Genomic DNA, 26,407 nt, shown 5'->3' with positions numbered 1-26,407 from the left:
GCTTTTTGGTCATTAATTGGAGATAAGAGTCCCAGGAGTTTTTCTGCCTGGGCTGGCTTTGTACCTCAGACTCCATGTCTTAGCCTCTTGAGTAGTTAAGGAGTATAAGCATGCAACACCAGTGTTTGGCCTCCCCACTTTTTTTAAAAAAAAAAATCAGGTTAACTTTGCATTTGTGTGTTTCTGAAAAACATTCTATTTCATGAAGAAAATAGATTTTTGCTTTTTGACTATAATTTTTGGAATAGTTATATGGTTTCTATTTTATTTTTTGTCTGAAGCCATAAAATGATGTGAAACGATGTGCAGATTGTCTAATGAAGAAATGGCTTAGATTATTCCTGGGGTGTTCTATCTGCTCAATTGTTTGTCTTTACGGGCAGTTTCTTTATCCCTATCTATTCCTTTATCTAGAAATGAGATTATTAAACAAGTCTCTCCATTTTCTTTTTTTCATTAGCACTAAATTAGGAAGAGATAGTAATTTCTAGGTCTCGGTTTATTTTTTGCATCCTTCAGGTAGGAATGATGACCCACCACCTTCTGTAATCATCAGCTTCAATAACTTGCAGAACTCTTTAGGAAAGCAGACACCCTGAAATTTATTTCACTAATTTGTTTGTGATTAACATCTTCTGCCCTTTCTCACATATCACGCTTGGTGTTTTGAAATGTAATCATGGGGAACTCTTCCTCTTCATAGATTACATACCAATTGTATTTCGTTTCACTTACCTGACCTCTCTGCTGACTTTCTGTATTTTGTTCATTTCAGCAGCCTACACAGGGAGTTGCATCTTAAAAAATTCTTACTATCTCAGACACTTGCTTCTTAGGATCAAAGTTTTCTCTGGAAGTGGGCACCAATCTGGGAGTCATGAGAAGCAGAACGAATACCTCCGCTCATCCTTAGCATCTGATATGGGGGATACACCAAGAAAGAGGGCTTATCATGATTTAAATGAATTATTTGAGTTCTTCAACTTGCATATGATTACTATTCTTACTTTGTAAATGGGGAAATGGAATCTTAGTCACACTGAATCTATAGCTCAAGGTTTCTGATCAGTTAAGTAACTTTGACATTTACTGGTATCTAATGCTTTTCTTTCGTTTTGTGACCATTTAAGAGAAATTGATCAGTGCTCATCTTCCTGTTCTAGAGATTGATGAAGTGAGGCCTGTGGGGAGGGATTCCTGAGGTCTTCAGTCACTCAGGGGAACTGGAACATGAACTCAAATCAGTCTATACTAACAGACTTGGCTTAGCCAGTGTGGAGGCCTGAGAATGACTGAGCTCCAGCCACTTGAATCTTGTGAACCTCATTAGACCTGTCTGTGAAATGGGGTAGTGAGCTCTTTCCTGCTTTAAGGAAGGAGCTGTCTGATGACCTGTGGAGAAGGCCTCTTGCCTGGGTTCTCTAATTCTGTCAGGATCACAATATATATATATATATCCAAGGTACTAATTTTCAGGTGTTGTGGTAGAAAAACAAAAGCTGAGGCGATTTTTAGAAATTTCATCTATTATAGATTAGTTGGGAGAAAAACAATACCTTCAAAAATTGAGGAATTGTTTTATGCAATGTAAAGAAGTTGGATGAAACTTTTATTGACATATGAAACATTTTAAACTTTATTAAATTTTTATAGATTGGTGAAATTGTTTTGTCATTATTTTAAACCATTTTAAGCTAGGGCAATTAAACTTGTAATTATTTTTTCTCTGGATTGGTGAAATTTGTGGGTTTTGTTCTGTTTTATTATTTTGGAAATGTTGCTGGGGTAAGAGATAAGAAGATATTGTCAGTGTTAGTTGAAGGATGCTGTATAGCAAGAGAAGGAGGAAGGTCTTCCTGGAAACCTATGGGCTGCAAAGAGATTTAGGATCTTTTAGTCTAGTGGTTTGCAGACATAGTCTATTGAAATCTCCAAAGGATTAGAAAAATGCTTGGTTCCTAAACTGCTCACTTGAATCACAGTGTGTGTGACAAGAACCTGAACTTCAGTCTCCTATTATAGCTCCTCAGGGTTGAGAACCATTGATCCAGTCTTGATTTTTTTTTTTCTTTTTGATGCGCTTCTTTAATGGTATTTTAGTTGTTCACATCTTACTTTATAGGCTGCAATTTTGAGTTATTACTTTCCTTATATGCAAGTGAAGACTGCTGACAATCAAGAAACTGCTCTAGCCTGTGGGTGTGGCTCAAGAAAGAGGTAGAGTGCCTTCCCCAGTTAGAACCCCAGTACTGTACCCCACAAAGAAACCAATTCACCCAAACAACAAGAGTACCACAGAAATTCCAGTGAAAAGGTTTAGCAGCCTTGAAATGAAGGAAGAGGAAGGAGTTAACAGTTTTTACATTGGGATGTGCTTCATTTATTATGCGTCTAAGAATGTTTAAAAATGATAGCATGGAATATGTTTCATTGCTTTAATTGTCCAAGGTCTTTTTAAAGTATGTGCAATAAAATACCATTTAAGCTAACTGACCTTTATATTTTAATGCTTTTTGGAAGGGAACAATACCCACTATTCAGCTCCAGTATAACTTTTAATTATATATCTTTTCAGTCAGCAAGAGCCTGTTTTGGCATCCGAGTGCTGCAGGTTTTGCTGCCTTCCCTGATATTTTACCTGCTTCTGTTTAAACATCAAGTCCCATTCAGATGATGGTTCTTGACCTCATAATGTCTAACCTTCATATCTTTTTCTTCCTCCCTCCCCCTCCAAACTTATTCAAGAAGGAGTCTCCATGGCCTGACTCATTATGTTTTTTTTCTTCTACTGGAAGTTCAGGTGTGGTGGAGGGGGGCACACGTGACCTAATTCATATTTTGACAAGGAAAGGAGTGTCCTGCTTCCCCTTCAATGCATTTGGTAATACTGTATTTAACCCCAAAGGCCACTGCTAATAGGTTTTTAAAAATTGATGCTAGCTATTATGTTGTTGGATATAGCTCATCTTCCAACTCTAAACTTGTACTTTCTAGAAGGGAAATAGTGTGCTCAGGTTGCAAGCATAGTGAACTGGAATTTCAGAGGTTTGAACTGACCTACAAGTACTGTCATTGTCGCTCTAGTTACATGTCCAGCATGGTGTTGGACATGTGGGGTGTTGTCTGCCTCCAGCTGTTTTAGGAGAGGAAATTGCAGAATTTATTTTATGCTAAGAAATGAAAATGTGCAAGCTTTAAAAATGTAGCTCTGAAAAATGTATATATACTCTGTTTGTACATTCATATGCATAAATAGTCTGTGTAATGAATTAACTTCCAGTCAATCCAGTTAGAAAACAGAGCTAATTCTCCACTAGTGCATTTTTTTAAGGTATAGTTTTTCCTTATATTTTATGACTTCAAACTTTTTTGGGGCAGTCATGGGGCTTGAACTCAGGATGTGGGCTTAGTCCTTGAGCTGTTTTGCTCCAGGCTAGCACTCGACCACTTTAAGTCATAGCCCCACTTCTGGCTTTTTGGTGTTAAAGAGTCTCATGTAGCTTTCTGCCTGGCTAGCTTTGAACAGCGATCCTCAGATCTATCTCAGCCTCTTGAGTATGATTTCAAACTTTTAAAGAAGTTTCAATGTAAGCATAGTCCAGGTAACACCATCTGTTTTACTCAGAGACATCTGTTACTGCTTAGAGACTTTGGTAAAGCAGAAAAGCACCTTCCTAACAAGCATGAGGTCCTTTGTTCAAACCTCAGTACTACCAAAGTCATCTGTTGGTAACTTTTATTTTGCTAGTTTCATCATTCTCCTTTTTATTTCTACATCTAATTTATATATACATTATATATATGTATATACATACATACATATATATATATATAATTTGGGTGGGGGGCTGGAACTGGGGTTGAACTTGGTCTGGGCTCTGTCCCTGAGCCTCTTTGTGCTGAAGGCTAGTGCTCTACCACTTGAGCCATAGTACCGCTTCCAGTTTTGGAGATAAGAGTCTCATGGACTCTTTTGACCAGCTGGCTTTGAACTGTGATCCTCAGACCTCAGCCTCCTCCTGAGTAGCTACGATTACAGGCGTGAGCCTGGCTCACATCTTTTTAATTTTTATTTGCTAGGTTTTTGAGAATGAATTACATAAAACTTGACAATCTACCCTTAAATGCTAAGTGTTATTTTCTTAGAATAAGGAAGTTAAGGATATATTCATATCCTCTGGGTGCTGCAGTGCTGTTATTTACTGTGTGTAATTCTCCTTTGTCGATTGGTCTAGTTAAGCTTTTGACAGGATCACCCCCCTACTCCCACAGTATGCAATCAAGCTGAGGACCAGGTAGTTATTTAATTTTCATACCTCTGTAGTTTTGTCAGAATTATTGTTGCCAACTCCTATACAGTTTAATTTATCACCTCTAGACCTCATTCATTTATAGTTTATTCTGTGCATACGAAGAGAAATGGATTTATTTTCTCTTTTTCCAAATGACTTATTTTCTGTTCCAACACAATTTTAGTAAGAAAATACCTTTGCTCTCATTCTTTGAGATTGTGAGTTACTTTTTAATATTTTACTTTTGAATTAGCATATATCAGGAATTGGAGAGTATTTCATTGTGATAATGCAAAGTATTCTTTGAGGAAATCAACCCCTCAACCCCTCCACTTTATTCTCAGTCCTCCCCTCATTCCGCCTCCCCTGTGCAAACAGTACTTGAATGGTTCAAAGGTGATGCTTGGATTTTTGAGCTTCTTGTTTCCCGAGTGTGGGAGTTGTGCTTATGCATCACCACACCCAGCTACTGATGATTATTTCTTAACCTACACAATAAGTATGTATGGGTGAGCATGTTAGTGAATACTGGAGAAGGCAGATTGGAAAAAAGTGAAGTCCTGGCTAGATCATGTGTGAGATCTCTTTATTTTCAAATCAGGACTTTTTTACTTTTCACAGGTTTATTCTCTGGTCCATTTCTTTGATCAACAAATGATTAGTGTGTTTGAGAGAAAAGGGATTTAAAACAAAAGAGTGGCTTAGGGATTGCCTGGGCCCCTCTCCCCCGCCAATCTTGCCTGAGGGGAGGATTTGACCTTGCACATTTTTGTGAACATGTGGATCATGTTTACCCAGGCTCCCGTTCACCTGCTCTTCCACTGCCTGTGTTTCTACTGGATGAGCTCTGCTCACTGTAGGTGACAAATAGAACTTGGAAGTTTTAGGGGAGTAGTGAGTTGGCTTCATATACCTGTAATTCCCTGGAATGTTGAATAATCTCTTTTGTCTGGATTTTGGGGGAATGGTCAATTTCAAATAAATAGATTTTCATATCTTTAAGAGTGAACACATAACAGCTTGTTTTAAATTTTTGTAGAAAGCACAATAAACTTGCTGGTCTTTTCAAAAAAAGAACTCATCTGGTGATAACTTAATGACACAGCCATGTTAGTCTTTTCTGCACTATTGTATGCAAGCATTTGTGAAGTCTGTTTTTTTTGCGATCATACATATTTGTGGAATGCTAGCTTAAGCAAATTTAGATCTATTTCTTGGCTGTATAACTCATCACAGCTCTCTGGATGGCTATCAAATTTATTTGATCACAAACAAAAATTCATCACCCCACCCCAACATCCATTAATGCCATTAATACTATTGTACATTTAAGGTGGCTAGTGCTCCAATTCCACATCTACTCCATGATTTATTGTTATCATTGTTATTTTCTATATATATTCTTTCAGAGTTAAACTATCTGAAGACACAGACTACCTTTTTCTTTCTTTAACACGGTGCAAACACCTACCAGAGGGCCTGAAGGTGTTTATTAAGTATTTTCAAGCTTGTTGCTGTCAGCTCTCATTTGGCTTGTTGTAGTGCTTGTGGTTTGGTTCACTCCCTCAAATATAGATGTTTTTAAACAACAGATTCTTCCTTTTAGTCTAAAAATTAGATAAACATGTTTGCAAAGAGTTGTATGTAGCTTTTTGGCCTCCCTACAGTTTTCAGGATTGTGAGTCATTGTTGAGTGAGTGATTTACTCTTTGGTGCTTGCACCCAGGAATCCACACTGGAATTGCTCCTGGGAGAAGTCATGAAACTCACAAGCGCAGGCCTACTTTTGGGAGTACTCCATTCCCCTTTTTCATTGCAAGATTTCCCCTGGATTCCTATGTGGTATTCTGTGCATTGTTCCTCTGCTAGGTGATCAGCAACCATGCAGCTTTGCTGTATGTACTTCATCTTAAGCCACTTTGACAAAGGACATTTGTTTCTTGGAAATTGTCACACCTTCCCACACCCATATTCCCATTCCCCCAAGGATCCCAGTAAGAATTCCATACCTTAAGTTACCAAGTCTCAGTTGTGCATATGTGCCCAGGCATAGAAGTGGGGGTACACATGTGTACACATGCACATATTCACACAGACAGTCAGACATCCCTTGTAGTAAAGGACCTGGAGTGTTGCAGCTTCTGGTGGGCTCAAAATTTTGAGCCTGTTAGTTCTTTTTCTTTTATGGCCAATTTCTATCTCTAGAATTTTATTCTGCTTTGTATCCAAAATGACCTAGTGGTGCTCTTTCTAAATATACAGCTAATTCATTCTTGTATAATACTTGGAAAAATGCCATGCACAACACACACACACACACACACACACACACACACACACACGAACAAAATCAAAATCATATGTACTCCTGTTATCTAAAATGATGTAATAATGAATATTGTGTGTGTGCATGGCTGTGTGTGTTTGGTATGTATACTGTGGACTGTTGTTCTGTGGCTTGTTTTCTAAACCAGGTCCAGTACTTTTAACAATAAAACCAATATTTATACTTTTTATGTACTGGAACATTCAATAGTTAATCTTTATTAATGTCTACATTGTATTAAGTAAAGTTGAGCTGTGCTTATGTCACCTTTGTCTTGTTCAGAGCCAGCTGTGCCACATATGTTTTTCTCAATCAGTGATAAATTTTAAGAAAACAATTTAAACATTAAATTTAAGAAACAAGGCATTAAACTGGAAAGGGATTTGCCCACCTTTTCTTAAGAAGTTATATACTACTTATGATATATTCTAAAACTACAAAGGAAAAGTCTAGAACTCAGATAAAGGTACCCTTATATGGGCAGGAAGAATTCAGTAAGACTTTTCCAGTTCAGTAGGTGTCTCCTACTGTGATTTGGCACTGTGGGCTGCTTCTGAGACAGAGTCTCCCTTTATCATGTGGTCAGCATGATTTGCATCTGTTCCTCATCAGTTCAGGCCTGAAACTCCCTACCCCCTTTTAAAAACAGCAGATCAGAGTTTCAGTGATGTGATGGGGAAGAAAGTCGGCATTAAGTCAGATGCTTGAGGTAGCCCTTGATGAACTGAATGCCATTCATGCACATTTAGGAACAGGGTCTTTCAATAATTGGCTTGCTGGTATATTCACATTGCCTCAGATGTGGCAGAAATGGAATTGATTATCATAGTCATTGAATGGTGGAGGAAGAACCAGGCAAAGCATTCTAAAGGTGAACTTTTCTTGGTTGGTTCCACAGGCACCAACAATTCCATGCCCACAAGATCTAGAGGGCAGAATTCCTTCCATATTCTTCCTGAAGTCCTCAGGTAAAAATATGTCCTGTCTAGCTTACTTAGGGTAATAGCTACTGAAGTATGGCTTGTCAAGTGGACTCAACAATGAATGCCTATATATTTAAACCACTGAAGGCTTAACTATGCTCTATTCTTCATCACTACAGAGTTGCTCTCCTGTCACTGTCCTGTAAATGCAGAAAAATCCTCATACCTAGCTTATGTCTACCTCATGCCAAAGGAGATGTAAAGTGTGACAGTAGCTTTCCTATGTTCTGCTCTTGCCATGGCTTCTTGACGTGCGTTGGTGGAGATGTGGAAAGCATCTTAGTTCCTTTGGCACCGTGTACATCATGTCATAGCACAAGCCGTGCTGCAATTGGCGAGTACATCTGCAGTGTGGATTCTTCCTGTGAAAGGAACAGAAAGCGCTCTCCCCAGGAGTAAGCTGAATGTTTCTTTACTAGATGTCTGTACAATGTTTCCAACATCGACTCACAGTAGGTACTGTTCATGACAGATGAAGAAATGTAGATTCAGAGATTCTGTGTTAGGTTCCCAGCTCACAAAGCTAGTCATTGCAGAAGTGAGACTAAGAGTCAGGTGTGGATAGCCATGAAGCATGGTGCTTTCCATTTATAGGTCAGGCCAGAGCATTACCCTTTCTCTAAGTTTTCCTTTTGTTTTTTGTTGGTTGGTTATAAGGCTTGAACTCAGGGCCGAGGCACTGTCCCCGTGATTTTTTTGCTCAAGGCTAGGCTAGCTCTCTACTACTTTGGGCCACAGCTCCACTTCCGTTTTTTAGGTGGTTCATTGGAATAAGAGTCTTGATAGCCTTTCCTGCCCAGGCTGGCTTTCAACTGTCATCCTCTGATCTCAGCCTCCTGAGTAGCTAGGACTATAGGCGTGAGCTACCAGCACCCAACTTTTTAAGGTTTTCATAAGCTCTGGGCAAATAGCTTCAATTTTTGCCTACAGTGTTTTGTCATACTGCCAGGGCATACACTCCGTCCATAAACATAACCCTTTCTGAATACTGTAATGATGAGTTGTGTACATGTTTCTCTCCAGTGCTAGACTGGGTATTCTTTCAGCTGTCGTACTTAGTAGAATGTCAAATTCATTTTGATATACATGCAATGAAAAGTCTAGTTTTTCTTCATGTTATATTTCCTCTAAAAATCAAGATATGCTAGGCTCTGTTAGCTAAGGCCAATACTGCTAGCTACTCAGCAGGCTGAGATCTGAAGATTGTAGCTTGAAGCCAGCCTGGGCCAGAAAGTTTAATCCTAAAGCTGTCTAATCCATTTGAAATATTAAGGTGCATATTATTGTAAGAGTACAATGTCTTAATATTTAATGATGATTGTAAAAGTTGTTTTAAGGGAAAAACAATCAATTAAGCACTTTCAAATAGAGAGATAGTTTGTCTAAATATTAGGTTAGTTAAATCTTAGTTAATTGAATGTATTGTTTAGGTATTCTGGGAAAAACATCATATTTATTCTTTAGCTAATAAGTGTTTATAAAACTAAATTGGAATCAAAACACTTATGAAATGAGATTCTATAATACTGATACTTATAGAGTTGCTTGATGAACTTACTTGTGTTATTAAACAGAGTAGCTATTAAAAACTTTTTAATTTTTAGACATTTAATACTACTTCAGGCCATGAATTTTTGAAGGCAAAGGCCTACTGAACAATTTCATGTTTTTTGAAGATAAAATAGAATGGCTGACTTGTCCCATCAATATTTCTTGCTCAGGAAAACTTTTATATTTATTTGTATATCACAGAAGTTCAGATGAGGACAATAATAGATTTTAGCCTCCTGTTCAGCTTGACATTGATTTTTAACATTTAGTCATTTGGCACTTACTCTAAATGGGTAGTCAGTCCAATCTTCTATCAGTGAATCTTTATACATTTGTATATGGGAGTACAAATGTATACATTTGGATACTGCAAGGCCAGATTGGATAAAAAAAATTCTCACATTTATTTACTATCCATCAGTTTACAAATCAGATCATCGTGCAGTAATCTTCCTGTAACTTTTGAGAAAGTCAAGGCATCTCAGTTCATTAAAAGAGGAAATCGTAGGCTTAGAAAAGCAATGCGAATTGTATCTGAGGCATATGAGACTTGTGGAGTGTGAATACTGACTCCATCTTGAAACTCTATGCACTGTTATTCTATTTCCATAGACCTAGCTCTTAGCCTTGGCTCTAAAACTGTCCCTGGCACACACCTATGTCTTATGAGAAAAAGTGCTTGAAAGTCATTAACTGGGTTGTGTTTATACTTTTCTTCTGATACCTAATGACTTCTCTGTTTAATTAATATTGATTACCTTCTGGATGGCAGACCTGGGCAAGTCTTGGTGTTCTCTCTTATTTGCACAGTGAGGGTGATGGTCTTGTCATCTCCTGAGGTCACTTTTCAGCTTGGCTGTTCTGCTGTTAGGTAAGGTCAGAGCCTTGGGAAGATGAGACTAACTGAACAAGGAAGTTCATATTTGCTGGGAGATGTGAGTACATGAAGCACACTGACATTGGTTTAAAGAGGCCGGTTACTAGTTGACATTGGAAATGTAAATAAGACTTTTTCAGGTTTATGAAATAGGAAATTCCTTTTTACCCCTTCTCCTATATATTTCTCATCTTTGCTTTTAGTGTCTAGCTTGGTTATGGAACACAATCTGAGGACCACTTCATTTTGGTTTTATTTGCTCAATAATTACATTGACTTTTTTCACTGTGGACACAAATATGGAAATGGAGGCTTGCGACCTGATAGGGCAAAGCTAGGAGTGAGCTGAAGTTCTGCCTCCTTGTAAAGCTTATGTCCCATACAGCACTGCCACACATAGGGCTGGATAGAATTCCATGCACTTCTCCTTTGCCCCATCCTCTCACCATATGGCAAGCCTAGTGCTGCCCCTCAACGTGCATTCTGTTGTTCTTGATTCTCTGGTGACATCCACTAACAAGCCCAGAGAGCAACTATGGAAAGAGAATGAGCTGGCTTTTCCCTAGTTTTCTTGTGATAACGGAACGATTAGTTAGTTGTTTCTCCCTTTTCCCTTTCCCTTGAGCATTTTATCCAAATCTTTAGCAGTGACAATCAACCCCGGTTGCATATTAAAGTCATCACCTGGGAGCTTTTTATAACTATGCCTGGGCCCTATCTCCAGATTCTAGTTTGAATGGGCTAGACTGGGACTCTTGGTATCATTATTGAAAAAAAAAAATGTTCCCCCCCCCCCCCCCCAGGGATTCTAGACATTATCCACTGCTTTTAAAATAGAAAGCTTTCTTTTTTTCTCCTTTGTTTTTCTTTTTTTTTTTTTTTGGCCAGTCCTGGGCCTTGGACTCAGGGCCTGAGCACTGTCCCTGGCTTCTTCCCGCTCAAGGCTAGCACTCTGCCACTTGAGCCACAGCGCCGCTTCTGGCCGTTTTCTGTATATGTGGTGCTGGGGAATCGAACCTAGGGCCTTGTGTATCCAAGGCAGGCACTCTTGCCACTAGGCTATATCCCCAGCCCCTTCTCCTTTGTTTTTCTAGTATTGTATGCTTTTTTGTTTTTTATTGTTTTTCTTCTTTCTGACTTTAATGAACCTTTACAATGCTGTCATTTCAGTGACTCTTCTGCTTACTTACAGAGAGCTAATTTTAGCCGAGGAGGCTAAGGCTTCAGAGGGGTGCTCCGTCCAAGACTGAACACGGTGTTAAATGAGTGGCCCCAAAAGTGAACAAGGGGCCACTTTGAACTGTGTCACTGAGAGGCAACAAAAGACAACTGCTGCTTTCTGCCATCTTCCCTACCCTCCATCCTAACCCGTTCTGTCCTTCTCTAGCTAGATTGTCAGCATTGAAGCGTGTGGGTATATGTTGATATGATGTTGTCATATTTCTAACATTTCTAATGGTCTTCCTCTGGGACATAGCTTATTCAGTTCATATCAGCTCAGATATTTGCTTGTACTCTCTTTACTTTTTTTGTTTTACTACCCTAATGTACCATTGCACATAAAAAGAATAGTTTCAATGTGAAGGATTGCTATAGCACACAGTGTACATATAGAAAAATTACACCTTGCTGCTATGCAGATACCCCCAAACTCCCCAGCATGGCATTTACTGGTCTCACCAGAATTGAGGCCACTCTTAACTGTCCCTGAGCTCTAGCCAGCTGAACCATATCCTGACCTGGAAGCCACCCCAATCTGCCTTTGTTCCTTGTCTCGTTCTGCTGAAATGCTAACTCTGAAGCCATTATCATTCCAGCAGCTAGAAATAAGTAATTTTCCCTTTCCTAGCACCACTGCACTGCTTTGAGTGGGAATACTTTTAGAATTTACCACTTTGTACTTCCAGCTATTCTTATTTACGCATGTGTCTAATTCCTCCTTTCTACTATTGTCAGCTTCTCCAGGGTGGGGTAGCCTCTCAGTTTTGGCAGCTTTCTGTTGTGCCAAGAATATGGGACGCATTCCCTAAAATAAATATATATTTTAATAAATGTGTTACTTTTAGTTCATCATAACAGTTGGAGGAGAGTTCACCTCCTCAGCTCTTGGTAGCTTTGGTGAGCATTTGGAAATGCTCTACTGTGAGAGAGCGAAATCCAGTGACCTAGTTACAGGCCAGTCCCTGCAGGCTCGTGGACAAGGAAGGCTCCTGTCTAACACTGTGGAGGCAGAGCCTGCCTTCTTCATGGTGCTGGTTGTTGATGTGATGTGTCTTTTTCAATCTCTCTCTCTCTCTCTCTCTCTTTCTCTCTCCCTGTCTGTCTCTGTCTCTCTCATACCTACACATTTAAGTATAAAAACAGTGAACCTGGGGACCATGGCTCATGCCTGTAATCCTAGCTACACAGGAAGCTGAGATCTGAGGAAGTCCATATCTCCAACTAACTACCAGAAAGTCAAAAGTAGAGCTATTATGGTTCAAGTAGTAGAGTCCTAGCCTTGAATAAAAAGTTCAGGGACAGCGCCCAGTTCCTGAGTTCAAACCCCAGGACCAGCAAAACCAAACAACCAGTCAACTAAAAAAAAAAAAAAAATTCTCAATTTAGGAAGTTCAGGAAACATAGACCAGAGTTAGAAAAGAAAATTACCTCTAGAAACCCTGGTTTAGCAGTACATAATAATAAGGATTTCTATGCTTAGAACAAGGAATTTACTTGTTTGTACTTTTAATAACTGGTAGAAAGGCCAGTGTGTCTTACAGATGGGCTGTTTACTATTATTATTTATTTTTATTATTTGTGCCAGTTCTGGGGCTTGACCTCAGGGCCTTGTGTTCTTGCATAGTTCTTTTTGCTCATGGCTGACACTCTAATGTTTGAGCTATGTCTCTAGTCTGCCGTTTTGTTGGCTAATTGGAGATGGAGTCTCAAGGACTTTGATGCCTAGGCCAACTTGAACTGCAGTTACCCAGATCTCAGACTCCTGACTAGCTAGGATTACAGGTGTGAGGTACAGCGCCCCTGCCATTATTATTATTATTATTATTATTATTATTACTATCAGCATTGAAGCTAAACTAAAATAGATACTGTCACCTTTGCTACAGTGCCAACGAGGACCTCATGGCTGCACTGTGATTAAGCACCTAATATTTTTGGAGTGCTTGGTTGTCTTTTTTTAGCGACCGTGCCTCAACAACAGCTGTGTGAGGAAAGCTACATTACAGTTGAAATTGGTGGAGCTAAAGTTTAAGAAAACAGTGCTTGTGGAATATGGTGGAGCGTATCTGTGTAGGGCTGGGAGGGACCAGGACACAAATCATCTCCTCACCAAGAGGGTACAATGTCAGGGACCACCTCTCTTCCCAGTGGGAATCCCTTTTCTAAGAGGCCCAGAAGCTCTTGCTCCTTTATAGGAAGGCATCCAAAGCCTGGATTTGTCTTTCTATTTAGGCTCACTGTCTTCAAAATGTAGTAATGGATATCAGCTAAGTTATAAAACAGGAGGAAAAGGTGATTTTTTTTTTTTTAAGAGTAGGGGATGAGAGAAAAGAAGGGTCTGAGGAGGTGAGTGGTAGAATGTATGTTTAGCCTGCTTAAACCTTTTCCTCTATATTTAGCAACACACACACACACACACACACACACACACACACACACACACACACCCCTCCTGACCAGGCCAAGCAATAACATTGTGTGCATAAAATGTCTTTGGCCAAACAAAGGGGTTGGCAGGTGGTTTCCTTTCTTTTCTCTTGTGTAAGTTTTCTTCTTTTCCTTTTTTTTTTTTTGTTTCTAGAGTTTACACTTTACAGTTTCATTAAAGAGAATTTGAACAGGGTAGGAAAGTACAAAGAAGACAATGAAAACCTTTCCAGATTCATTCTGCAGTAATAATACTTGTTAAAGTTCCTAGAAATATCTTTAGTCTCTTTCTTGTGCCATCCTAATTACAAAGATATTATTCAGATAATATATATGTGTTTCTGTACATATATACACACATGCATAAGTGGACAAATGCAGCACATGTATATGAATGACCCACTTATAGTTCTCATGACTAGCTACATGCTGTTCTGTGATTTAGCTTTGTGGCCCAGGCCGTTTTGACTTCTGGGGTTCAAATGATCCTTCTGAGCAATGGCCCTTAGTGACTAGGATTTTAAATATGTGCTACAATGCTCAACACTTGAAAAAAAATTATGGCTATGGATATAAATATATAAATTTATATCAGGACATAGGTCTATGCCATTTTTAATGGTTGCAGACTTTTCCCCAGCCTCAACTTTAAGGACTGGCAATGTTTTATTTCATGTATATCTTCATTATTAAAATATTTGTTTAGGTATATTTGGCTTTGTCCCTGTAGTGATTCTTAGAAAGGTCATTTGTTAATTTAGGAAATATTGAGTAAGTGCTAAAATGTGTCAGACATGGTGCTGAATTCTGGTGTTTCTGCCCCTTTGGGGTTCCTTGTCTGAGTGAAGTGGCTGTACCAAAAAGGCCGTGTGTGCCATGGGAGCTGGAGACATAGCCCAGAGTTGATGATGGTCTGCAAGCATGAGAATTCTTCATCTCACCTTGCCCATGAGCAGCCTGACTCCTGGTAGTTCCTGCAAGCATGATTCTTATTATTAATGAAATCAATGAATAATTATGTTGATATGAAAAATTGTGTTTTTAAATAGTAAAAGTAATGAAAATGAAATCTACCTATAATCCATCCACTCACAGGTAAGTACTGTGACATTTCATTTTATGGAAGTTGATTTTGCTGGATGGCTGCAGGTTTTAAAGTCTTAACTTATCCTCTATAACCTAGTTCTCAGATCTACTTTATGTAAATTTTTTTTTGTTAGGATTTGAGATTTAAAAAATTCTATCTCCTCTAGGCTGGTCACTCATACCTATAATACTAGCCATTCAGCAGGTTGAGATCTGAGGATAATAAATTGAAGTGGCCTGGGCAGCAAAGTTAATGATACTCTTATCTTTGTTTAACCACCAAAAACGTGAAGTGGAGGTATGGCTCAAGTGGTAGAGTGCCAGCCTTGAGCAAAAAAGCCAAGGAAGAGTACAAGGCCTTGAGTTTAAGCCCCAGTGTTGGTACAGTAAAATGTTATCTTAACCAAAATATATTTGTATATTTTTTGAGAGATATCCTCATATCACACACACACACACACACACACACACACACACACACACACACACACGTATCCAGAAAGTAGACAAATAACTGGAATTTCATTTTATAGTTCAGAAGACTGAGTTCAGTATTTGTCCAAGCCCACTTCCAGAAAGTGACAGTGTAAACTCAACTCTAGGTTTCTTGATTTTCTTCAGCACTTTTTCCATTCTCCAGTGATAGCTCCTTACTAGGTCATAGAAGTACTGGCAGAGGGAGAAAGGGAAAAACACGTCAATTCTAAAGAACGCAGGATTTTTTTTTTCTGTGTCCTTTAGCTGAGCTATTTTTGTGACTATTCAGTACATGTACAATGCTGCCCCTTGGAGCATTCTGGCCAGACTAAGAGGCCATTCACTTCTGACTGCAGCCCTGCCGTCCCCGTATGGCAGGTTCCATGAAACTCTTGGACTGGAAACCAGATGGGAACAAACTATTCCAGTAAAATAAATAAATAAATACCATTTCAGAGACTGAGTATACACACTAAAGAATTACTGCATATCCTGCTGGACTATATACATATCAGTGAAACAGTGACTTATGAGTGTGTGACAAGGCAGAAGGTAGGGGGTGATGTAGGGTGATTCATCATTTGTTCTGTAATCCATTCACTAGCTCTAGTCAGTCTTAATTTGAATGCCAAATTATTCATTGCATTTAAACCTGACCTATAATGTTCTTTCTCTTTGTAGAACAGAACAGAGACTCTTCTTTTTGTCAGTTGTGGGGCTTGAACTTAGAGCTTGGGAGCTATTCTGGAGCTTTTTTGCTTAAGGCTAGCACTCTACCATGTTGAGCCACAGTGCCACTTCCAGACATAGACTCTTCTATTTGGCATTTAAGCTCTCTCTGTTCCATTCTTCCCAATAGCCAAATACTATATAGACGTATCAAGGTAGTATTTAAGGCCAGGCCCTGAAGTCAGATTGCTGGGTAGCTTTTTACCTGGGTTCCAGTTCCCTTATCTGTGCAATGGAAATAGGGTTGTTAGGTGGATTCCATGAGTTAAGTATTTGTAAAGGGTTAACATTGACTAGCTCATAATCCATCATGTAGAAAGTGCTATATTATCTTATTAAATGTATGCCCTTCTTACCTGTCACTGGTAGCAATTTGCCTTGGCACTACACTTGTGGCCATTCTTAAGAAAGTCCTCTCATATTCCTGCCTCTGTGCGACTCTGTCCTTTACCCTGAGTAGTCATAAGCTCTGTCATTTTTTTGCTGGCCCACTTTTATGTATCCCTTAGTCATGCTCACATGCATCTTCACTATTTTGCTCTGCATTCCTCTGTGTATTCTTTCATTCCTTTGGCAGACTTAGAACAAGTCTACTGCCTTGTGTAGTATCCAGGAAATCTACAATTCTCAGAGCGAGGCAAGGTCTGTCTTATACAGATCAGTGGGCATTACTCTTTAAAAACATTTTTTAAAAAAAAATTCGTGCCCAGGGGCCTGGGGATATGGCCTAGTGGTAAAGTGCTCGCCTCATACACATGAAGCCCTGGGTTCGATTCCTCAGCACCACATATATTGAAAAAGCCGGAAGTGGTGCTGTGGCTCAAGTGGTAGAATACTAGCCTTGAGCAAAAAGAAACCCGGGACAGTGCTCAGGCCCCAAGTTTAAGCACCAGGACTGGCAAAAAACAAAACCAAACAAAAATTTGTGCCCATTCTAGTGCTTGAACTCAGGGCCTAGATGCTATCTCTTAGCTTTTTCTCTCAAGTCTATCACTCTACCACTTGAGCCACTGCTGTACATCCTGCCTTTTGGTGGCTAGAGATAAGAATCTCATAGACTTTCTTGCCCAGGTGGTGCTGGACCACGATTCTCAGATCTCAGTCTGACTAGTTAGGATTCTAGGCATGAAGTACTGGTGACTGGCTTGCACATTGCTTTTGAGTTTGTGATGGACTTTTATTTCCTCTCCATGAGAGAGATATGTTCATGGAGGGTAGGGTATGTATTGGTAAGATCAGCCTTCACTTTATTTAAGAGAGAATCAAGTGGATGAAAAAAAAAGAGAAAGACTTATCTTTTGTATAGGTATGTTTCCTTCTAGGAAGGCAAGGCTGTTTTGTATATGTTCACACGTGCATGTTTGTGCAGTGTGTACTTATAGGACAAAGAAAGACAGGAGAAGACAAGGACGAGGGGAAGAGCTATAGAAGTTGAGAAACAGTGAAAGTCAGTTTATCCTCTGAATCACAAACATTCAGTCCTAGAAAATCTTTTTTCCTCAAGTGGTATAAAATGTGAAGTACATTGGGTCTCAGTTTTCCTTCTCTTTAGGAGGTTAGAATTTTTGTTTTTTAATGAGGTTGGGGAGGGAGGTGGAGTAGTTTAGAGAAAGAAAATGAAATTTGTTTTCTGAAACTTCCTTTACCAAGTCACTTGGGATAGAGTTCTGTTGGGGTCAGCTGCACCTTTAAGGGGCCACAGCTGACCTCAGCCTGTCCCTCCCCTTCCTGTCTTTAACAGGAAGAGAAGGAAGTCTGACATCACTTGAGGGACAGCCCCTTGGGACCAATCAGGGGCCCCTCTCTTGTGCCCGCCTTTGGGGTATATCTGGGAGGCTCCTCATTTGAATAAACAGAAGCCCTAGAGGTTTTCTCCAGGGGCCTGCGCATCCGTGTCGTTCTTGGCGGTTTTGGGGCACCCTGCGACCACAAGCCACCGAGGCTACCCGTGGCCATCGCTCCCGCGTGAGCGATAATGGACCGCCCAGGAAGGGGCGGACAAGCCTCTACCCCCCGCCCCCCCACCAAGCGAGGGGAAGGAAGTAGAGAGAGAGAGACGAGGCTACCTGTGGCCATCGCTCCCACGTGAGAGCGATAAAGGACCACCCAGGAAGGGGCAGACAAGCCCCTTCCCCCCCCCAAGGGAGGGGAAGTCGAGAGAGAGAGCCCACAGAGTTCAGAGGGGAGACACTGGCTGGGAAGGCAGACCAGGGGTAGCAGCCCCTCACTGTTTTGCCAGGATCCAGGTTCTTCTCCATTCTCCAAATCAATTCTCCTTCTTCCCTTTGCTCCCCTCCCCCTTCCCTTTTTTCTTTTACATAGAGTAAGGGGTCTCAGGAAATAGAACAAAACACAAAGTAAGCAGGTGATTTGTTTGCCATTATTTGCCATGTCATAAAAATGCTTTGTTTGAATTCAATGTACCTGATCACCTTATAGCATTCAGCTCCTGCCACCCCTCCTTCCTGATTTAGTCTGATTCAGAGCAGGAAAGGAGAAATGAATGCTACCACTGGATTTAGAGAATCGAGCAGGGAACAGTTAAAGGGCTGAAACTAGGCATTTGGCATGAATTGAATTCCTGGCCTTTTCCCCCTCAGATTTTTCAGACTTATTTTGTTTATTTCTTTCTTTAATTTTAGTGGAGGGTACAAAGGTTAATCTGTAGGTATGCATTGCTGAGGGTCTAGGTCTGTAGGCCTCAAAAGGAGATCCTTGGGAAGATACTGAGATAGATTGTATACGATGTGTGTTCATTTGTGTGTGTGTGTGTGTGTGTGTGTGTGTGTGAGAGAGAGAGAGAGAGAGAGAGAGAGAGAGAGAGAGTACATGCCTGTACACCACAGGGATGCCTATACATCACAGGGATACTGGTTTCTTGGGAAGAACTGGTGGCCTGGAGTGGATAAATAGATGTCAGACAACTGATAATACTTGGAGGCAGGTTGTAAAGTGATGAGTGCTGGGGTTAGTGTAGTCTGTTGTCACATTGTCCCAGTAGGAGGGCAAGGTGTTCTGTTTGAGCCACTGGGAAAGGCTTTGCTGGGGGCAGTATTGTTTTAGGCCTTGTGAGATGGATAGCACTTTCTCAAATGAGGAAAACGGAGATGAGTCTTTAAAGCATACAGCTGAGGCAAGAAAACACATGAAAAAGTGGAGGAGTGGAGGCTGAATCTGGAAGGTACATGGAGATGAGACATCTGTCTCTAATCATAGAATTCCCCAGAGTTCTCCTGTAATGGTTGGGGCTTCTCTTCTAATAAGCAGTGGGGAGCTGTTACAGTGGGGTCTTGGAGGAAAAGGGCTGTGATAGGATTACTCTGGTGTGTGTGTGTGTGTGTGTGTGTGTGTGTGTGTGTGTGTGTGTGTGTGTGTGTGTGGTTTCGGTTTAACTTTTTCAATTTCAGAGTCTTTTTAGGAACTGTTAGGCAACCTTAACTCGGGAATGTGTACAGTTGTTTTTATATGTGTTTCCTTTTCTACTCTGGCCTGCTTCTGCTCCTTCTCTCATGCTTCTGGTAATGAAGTGTGGTAGTGGGGTTCCAGGAGCTCAGGGGGGTGACCTCTGAGCAGACCACGGCATCCTCTCTCTTCCCCTCCCGTTTTCTTCCTCCTCCTCATTCTCTATCACCACTCATACCAGCAGCAGCAGCCACACTCCCCTCCTTAAAATAAATAAACCAGTCGTTCCACAAGGTTCCAAGCACATTAGTCACATATCCCAGAAGTTTAATACAGAATTATTTTGACAGCGAGAACAAGAAGTGTTTTCTAGTTGAACGCACAGAACTTGCTTATTCCAACTGGGCTTTCTGCCGCACAGACAGATGATATGTTTTTTAGATGGATTGGCTGTACAGTGTCGAAGACTGAGACGCTTCCCTTGGATACATAACAAACTGCTCACTACCAAAAGTGGAGAAGATGTGAAATGAGGGGGAGGGAGGGAGGTAAAGAGAATGAGAGAGAGAGAGAGAGAGAGAGAGAGAGAGGAGAGAGAGAGAGAGGAGAGAGAGAGAATGAGAGAGAATTAAGTTCTATTACAGGCATAACTTTCTCACTAATAGCATCCATGAATCATGGAGAGATTTCTTTGTGTTTATTTATTTATCTGGCTGCCATAAAGCCTTAAAAAAAATCCCCAGGCTTGTTCTTTGGTTCTAAAAACCCAAGTGTGTTCTAAAACATGGGACCAGATCGAGTTATTGCAATGCGGTGGCTCTCTAAGCATTCTGGCTGAGTAGCTCTTCCAGAAATATTTCTTGACTCACTCACTTAGCACTTTCTATTGTTGTTACTGGGCAGATTAGAGGCGTCTCCAAGTCCTTTTGCCACACTAGTTTAGAGCTGACATGGTCCACTCATCCTTGTTTGGCAGAAAGAAAGAGAGAGAGAGACAAACAGCTGAGGTGCTTTGTTGCTCAGAGCTTTTTAAAAAATTTATAGGCCTTGTTTTCCCAGTCCTGCTGAGGCACATCCTGGTTATATGATCTTGGACAGCAAGTTTGGTGGGCCTTTAGTGTTTTCAGGTCTCTCTCTCTCTCTCTCTCTCTCTCTCTCTCTCTCTCTCTCTCTCTCTCTCGCGTAGGGGAATAATTTATTAAAAAAATAACTTCATAGCTGGGTGTCCATAGCTCCCACCTGTAATCCTAGTTGTTCAAGAGGCTAAGATCTGAGGATGGAATTTCAAAACCAGCTTGGGCAAGAAGTCTGTGAGACTCTTATTTCTTAAATAACCAGGAAAAAGCTGGAAGTAGAAGTGTGGCTCAAGTGATAGTGCACCATCCTTCAACAAAAATCTAAGGGACAGTGCCTGGACCCTGAGTTTAAGCCTCAGTACAGGTGTGCGTGCGCGCACACACACACACACACACACACACACACACACACACACACAGACAAAGACACAGAGGAAGATCCTTCATGGGGTTCGGTAGGCTTCATCTAAGGCCAAGTTGTCTCTTCAGGTCTCATTGTTTCCCTGAACCCCACCTTGAAGACTGTTGTAGTGCAGATACTTCGAGCCCTCTGAGGGTCCTGATGATCTCTGCTTTGTCGTCTTTGATCCTGCTGTCTCTTTATCCACCTTCAAAGGCTGAGAAAAGTGTAACCTGAGCAGATCGAGAAGATGGGCCCTGCATGACACTTTGCTTTGATGGAGGCATTTGAGCTAGCTCACACTCAGTGATTCTTCTAAATAGGGCTTTGCTTACATACCCAGGGCTCCACACCTGTGTCTGGGCCTGGGCGTCTGGGAAACCTCAGGACAACTGAGCTCACTCCATTGGCATTTACCACACTAAAATGGCAAGTAAGTGGTAGGCTCAGGAGCGTCTTGCCTCAGAGTTGGGCCTCTGCCTGAAGATCATTTATGAGAAAAAGAACATGGCATTTAAGGAATGTTTTAAAGTGTTGTGTTTGCTGTGGTAGAGGAAGGTATCTATGCAGCACCTGTGTTCATGTGGTACTATTCCTCTATGAAGATGCTGATCTTTATGATCACAGTTCACATTTTCACATCGAAAGACAGTTTTTAAAAGGCTTGTCCTAGCCAAAATCTCACTTGAGCCTCACAACAACTCCTAAGGCAAAGGAATCTCAACAAGATTATACGCGTATGCTCAAATTTATCATTAGGTTGAGAATTGTGAGAAGAGGACAAACCATTGGCTCACTGGTTTATGCTCTTATACCAAACCATTCATTCTCCTGTGGCAGGAATTATGAATGCTTCAACAGGTACAATTTATTAAGTGCTTCTTTATATGTCAAGCATTGCTAGGTAGATACTTGTAAAAACTCATATAGCCTTTTCTACTACCCAGTAAGGTAGGGATGATTCTGTCCATTTAAGTTGCTCATGGTTTACAGAATTTGATGGGCCTTAGATTCTAATTGAGACTGCCAGAATACAGGGACTTTTCAAATAAAGGATGAGATACCTGCCTATTTTTAGTGCTCACGAATAAGACAAAAATTATACTACATGTAACAAAGCTGACTTAGGGTGACTACCTGATCATCAAGGACTGCATTCTATTAAGGGTTAGCAAGTAGCTGTTTTCTCCCTTTGCTCTTGGAGGTCATGGTGTATCCATGCTATCCCCTTCTTGTTCTTCTTTTAGATTTTATGTGTTTTGTGTTTTAATGATGAGTCATCTACCCTTGTGAACTGGGAGCCATTGGGCAAGTCATTTCTATTCCTGGAACTTAATGACTCCTTCTGTCAAAATAGCTATCTCTCAGAACTCAATGATCTGCTCAGATCATTGGATTCTATTTGTACAATTCTGTTAAAAAATGTTGTATGGAATTACAAGTACTTAATGTTTGCTTTAAACATGGAACAACAATTACAGGGATATATCAAAGAGATTTTATACTTCTGAAATGCAATGTGTAAAAGTTTGAAGGACAGATGCTACATGAAGAAATAATTACCCTTTGAAGAAAAGTGAATGTCTAACCCATGTTCTTTTTTTTTTTTTTTGGCCAGTCCTGGGGCTTGGACTCAGGGCCTGAGCACTGTCCCTGGCTTCTTTTTGCTCAAGGCTAGCACTCTGCCACTTGAGTCACAGTGCCACTTCTGGCCATTTTCTGTATATGTGGTGCTGGGGAATCGAACCCAGGGCTTCATGTATATGAAGCAGGCACTCTTGCCACTAGGCCATATCCCCAGCCCCTAACCCATGTTCTGATGTTCTCATGGGCTGGCTGGTTGTCCATGTATTTATTTATTTAGTGCTGGTACTGGGGCTTGAACTAAGAGCCTGTATGCTGTCCCTTAGCATTTACCCTCAAGGCTGGTGCTTAACCATTTGAGCCACACCTCCAATGTTGGTCTTTTGATAGTTAAATGGAGATGAGAGTGTCATGGACTTTCCTGCCTGGGTTGGCTTTGAATTGCTGTTCTCAGATCTCACCACCTGAGTAGCCAGGATTACAGGTAGGAGTCATTGGCACCTGTTTATTGCTTAATATCAGCTTTTTTACACCCCACCCCTACATTTAAAATAATCCTCATCCTCAATTTTCCAGGTAGGAACATACATATTTGAGTCTCTCTGTGTGTGCATATAAACAGACATAGACAATCACAGAGAAACATACCATGCACATATATACAGACACAGACACGCACAGATATACCACACATATACACATATACACACAGAGATACACACACACACACACACACACACACACACAGAAATAGACAAACATATACATTTCCAGCATGACTTAACCTTGCTCCCTTATCAGAATTTGATTTGTATCCTTTTGGGTAAACGTGAGAAAACATTACTTTTTTTTCTCTTTTCTTTCTTTTTTTTTGCCTTTCCAAGTTCAGGGTGTGAATCAATTCCTCTTGCCTTCTGCATTTTAGTAAATGTTTCCTAGATGGAATCAGTGGTTTCCAGTAAAGACAAACAGCTCAGAAAGCAGATTGCGTTCATATCCAAGGCTTGAGTTCTGTGACCCAGACATTGGAGCTCAGTGCCGTATATGGCAAAAAGAGGAACAGGAGTGGGAGCTAAGGGAAAATGCCAGACATACAATGCATTCCTAAGAAATGTGCACACACAGCTGACAAAACAGGGCCTTCCTTGATTTCCATGTTATGCAGAACATGAACTGTGAAGTCTTGAGAAAGAAGCCAATGTTCCAAGTGTCTGCCACAAGAAACAGTTTATTTTCCCTTTTCTTTTCAGTCACATGTCAGTGGTATTTGGACTAAGTGTTTAAGTCGGTGCTAGAATGGAATGATTCTTATAGTCAGCAGACATGGGTTTTCTGTGCAATTCGACCGCCATCCAACTGCCAGACTCCTTCTTTTTGGCCTGCTTTTTGTCAATGACAAAGTGGCAGGGTTAGATTTGATGATATTCAAGACCACTACAGTTTCTGTTTTCATAGGTTTCAATTTTGCTTGAGATTTTTCCATTCCTTTGAAAAGCCCCACAGAAAGTATTTTCTAATTCTTCCAAATGCTTTCTGTGGCTTAAACTGAAAAAGACAAAAATAAATCTTGGTCTTGAATTTTTCTTTGTGATTTCAGTAAGTATGGTTTTTGGACACTTGTTAGGCTTTACTTGGCAGATAATTTCATGCTCAGGATAAGTCAGATGAATGCATTGCCTACCTCTTCCTATTTTTTTCCTCTGTATGCCTCACCAGTAGTCCTAATTGAAAGGCATAAACTAAGCAGATGCTATCTTTCAACAGCCTGGCTTGCTGGGTACTAGTGGCTCACTTCTGTAATCTTTAGCTACTCAGGAGGCTGAGATCTGAATATTGCAGTTTGAATCCAGCCTGCAAGAAAGTCTGAGAAAAAGCCAGAAGTGGAGCTCAAGTGGTAGAGGGCTAGCCTTGAACTCAAAGAGGCTCAGGGACAGGGCCTAGGCCCTGACTTCAAGCCCCAGGACCTGCAAGAAACAAAAACAGCCTGGCTTATTTTCTGCTTCTATTAGACTTTTGGCCTTTTGGTGGGGGAAAGGGGACCAGCAGGAGGCATATCCCACAGCTTCCTTATACCTTACAATATGGAACTTGGGATACAGTGCTGAGGTGTTTGTTTCCTTCTCTGTAATTGGATGATGTGGCAGCTCCTGTGGTTCCTGCTGTCACAAGTGTTAAAAAGAATTGCAAAACTGTGGCCCAGAGTGGACTACATATATTGCTGCTGTATAAGACAGAACATGGTTTCTAACTTTTCCCTTTGTCTTTACAAAAATCTTCAGGCTGTTGTTAACAGACTACAGTGATCTTGTTACAAACACTTCCCATATTTCTTCTTTTTTTGAGAAGGTTCTACTGAAAGTTCTTTTCCCTTCTGAAAGCATAACATTAGTTTCCTCAAATGAGATTAAAAAGTCCCTTTGTTGCTTGATATTTTATCCCAGGCCTTGGGCTTTAGCTGCCTCCTCTTCCTCCTCCTTCTCCTCCTCCTCTTTTTTTTCTTTTTTGTCAGTTGTGGGGCTTGAATTCAGAGTCTGGGCACAGTCCCTGAGTGTAGAGTGAAGCATTCTATCACTTTGAGCCACAGTTCCACTTCTGGTTTTCTAGTGGTTAATTGAAGAGTCTCACAGACTTTCCTGTGTGGGCTGGCTTTGAACTGTGATCTTCAGATCTCATCTTCCTGAGTAGCTAGGATTGTAGACGTGAGCCCCAGTGCCCAGCTTGGGCTTTAACTTCTTGATTGCAGCAGCATCTGCCCAAGCTTGTACACTCTGAGCTACTCTGGAGAGTTAAAGTTCTGATGAAGCCATGTGGTTTAGCAGGCACCCAGGAGGAGTTCCCTTCCTTCCTGCCAGTCTCTGTAGAAACTCAGGCTGTGTCTTTGCTTACTACAGGGTGGTTATATAGCACAGCCCAAGTTCTGGGAGGAGGACAGAGAGGAAAATGAGTAGTAAAAAGCAGAGAGACTGATCCAGAGAGAATGGGAGCTAAAAGGCTTGTGTTCTGCTAACAACTGGGCCCTACACTTTCTCTGTGAGTAGGTGGAGATGCTTTGTGTTTTGGGGATGTATGCTTTATTAGGCAAGTGAAAGTGTTACTGGGCTGCATGAATTGAAGATATTTTCAGGTTGTTTTACTATGTTTCACATTACCTCTGCCTGGTAAATTCAGTGATTACTAGTTTTATCAATTTTGCACAAAGGTGCCATTATCCTCTTTAATATTAAACAATACTATCCCCTCACCTTCAACTTTTATGGCTGTCTGTTCACCATGATACCAACACCAATATGTTTTTAGTATAGCATTTCAATCCCTTTTCTAGCCTAGTTCCAGCACTGATGATTTTACTTTGGGGCGGTGGAGATCCTTTGCTTCTCTATGCAGCCTCATGTTCACTTTGAGCTTTCTGGGAGCTCTGTACTACGGAGGTGGGTGTGAATGTAAAGAGAGGAAATTGCGTGCAGAGACATGACCAGACCAATGGGTCAGGATTCCAGGCTTCACTGGGAGACTCCACAAGTAGTTCAGGGGAAGATTTAAGGAGATGGAGCACAATGCATCTTCTACCTCAGTACAAGGCATAAATTTTAATGGTTACAAATGCTTGGTGCTATTATGAGAAAACCACAGCAAAGACCAGTGATGTAAACAGCAATAATTTATTGACTATGGCTGATCCTTGGGGGAGTGTAATATGTGATGTAGGCTTATAAGGGTTTTACTGTGGACTAACCTCTTTTATGCTTTTTAAAACTCATTAAATCTTGCCATACACTGGCATGGCTCATGCTTATAACCCTAGCTACCCAGGAGGCTGAGATCTGAGGATCATGGTTCAAAGCCAGCCTAGGCAAGAAAATCCAAGAGACTCTTTATCTCCAATAAACTACCAGAAAAAAAAAAAGCCAGAAGTGGACCTATGGCTCAAGTGCAGAGTGCTATCCTTGAGCAAAGCTCAGAGACAGCATCGTGGTCC

General features: G+C 40.7%; 1 protein-coding gene and 1 long non-coding RNA gene across 8 annotated transcripts in view; one reads left to right on the top strand and one right to left on the bottom strand.

Annotated features, from left to right (window-relative positions):
• The window catches only part of LOC125351882 (LIM domain containing preferred translocation partner in lipoma), a 645,466-nt gene that overhangs the window by 82,594 nt on the left and 536,465 nt on the right, over positions 1 to 26,407 (top strand). The window lies entirely within an intron of this gene.
• On the bottom strand, positions 4,150 to 25,071 carry LOC125351886. Its single transcript, XR_007211042.1, has 3 exons — positions 25,061 to 25,071; positions 14,325 to 14,332; positions 4,150 to 5,004 (listed from the first exon to the last, which is right to left on the bottom strand). It is a non-coding gene; the product is annotated as an uncharacterized LOC125351886 (long non-coding RNA).

Source organism: Perognathus longimembris, chromosome 5, assembly GCF_023159225.1.
Source record: "Perognathus longimembris pacificus isolate PPM17 chromosome 5, ASM2315922v1, whole genome shotgun sequence".
Taxonomy (NCBI): Eukaryota; Metazoa; Chordata; class Mammalia; order Rodentia; family Heteromyidae; genus Perognathus; species Perognathus longimembris.
Note: the sequence above shows the minus strand (reverse complement) of the source record. Positions and strands in the feature narration are given on the sequence as shown.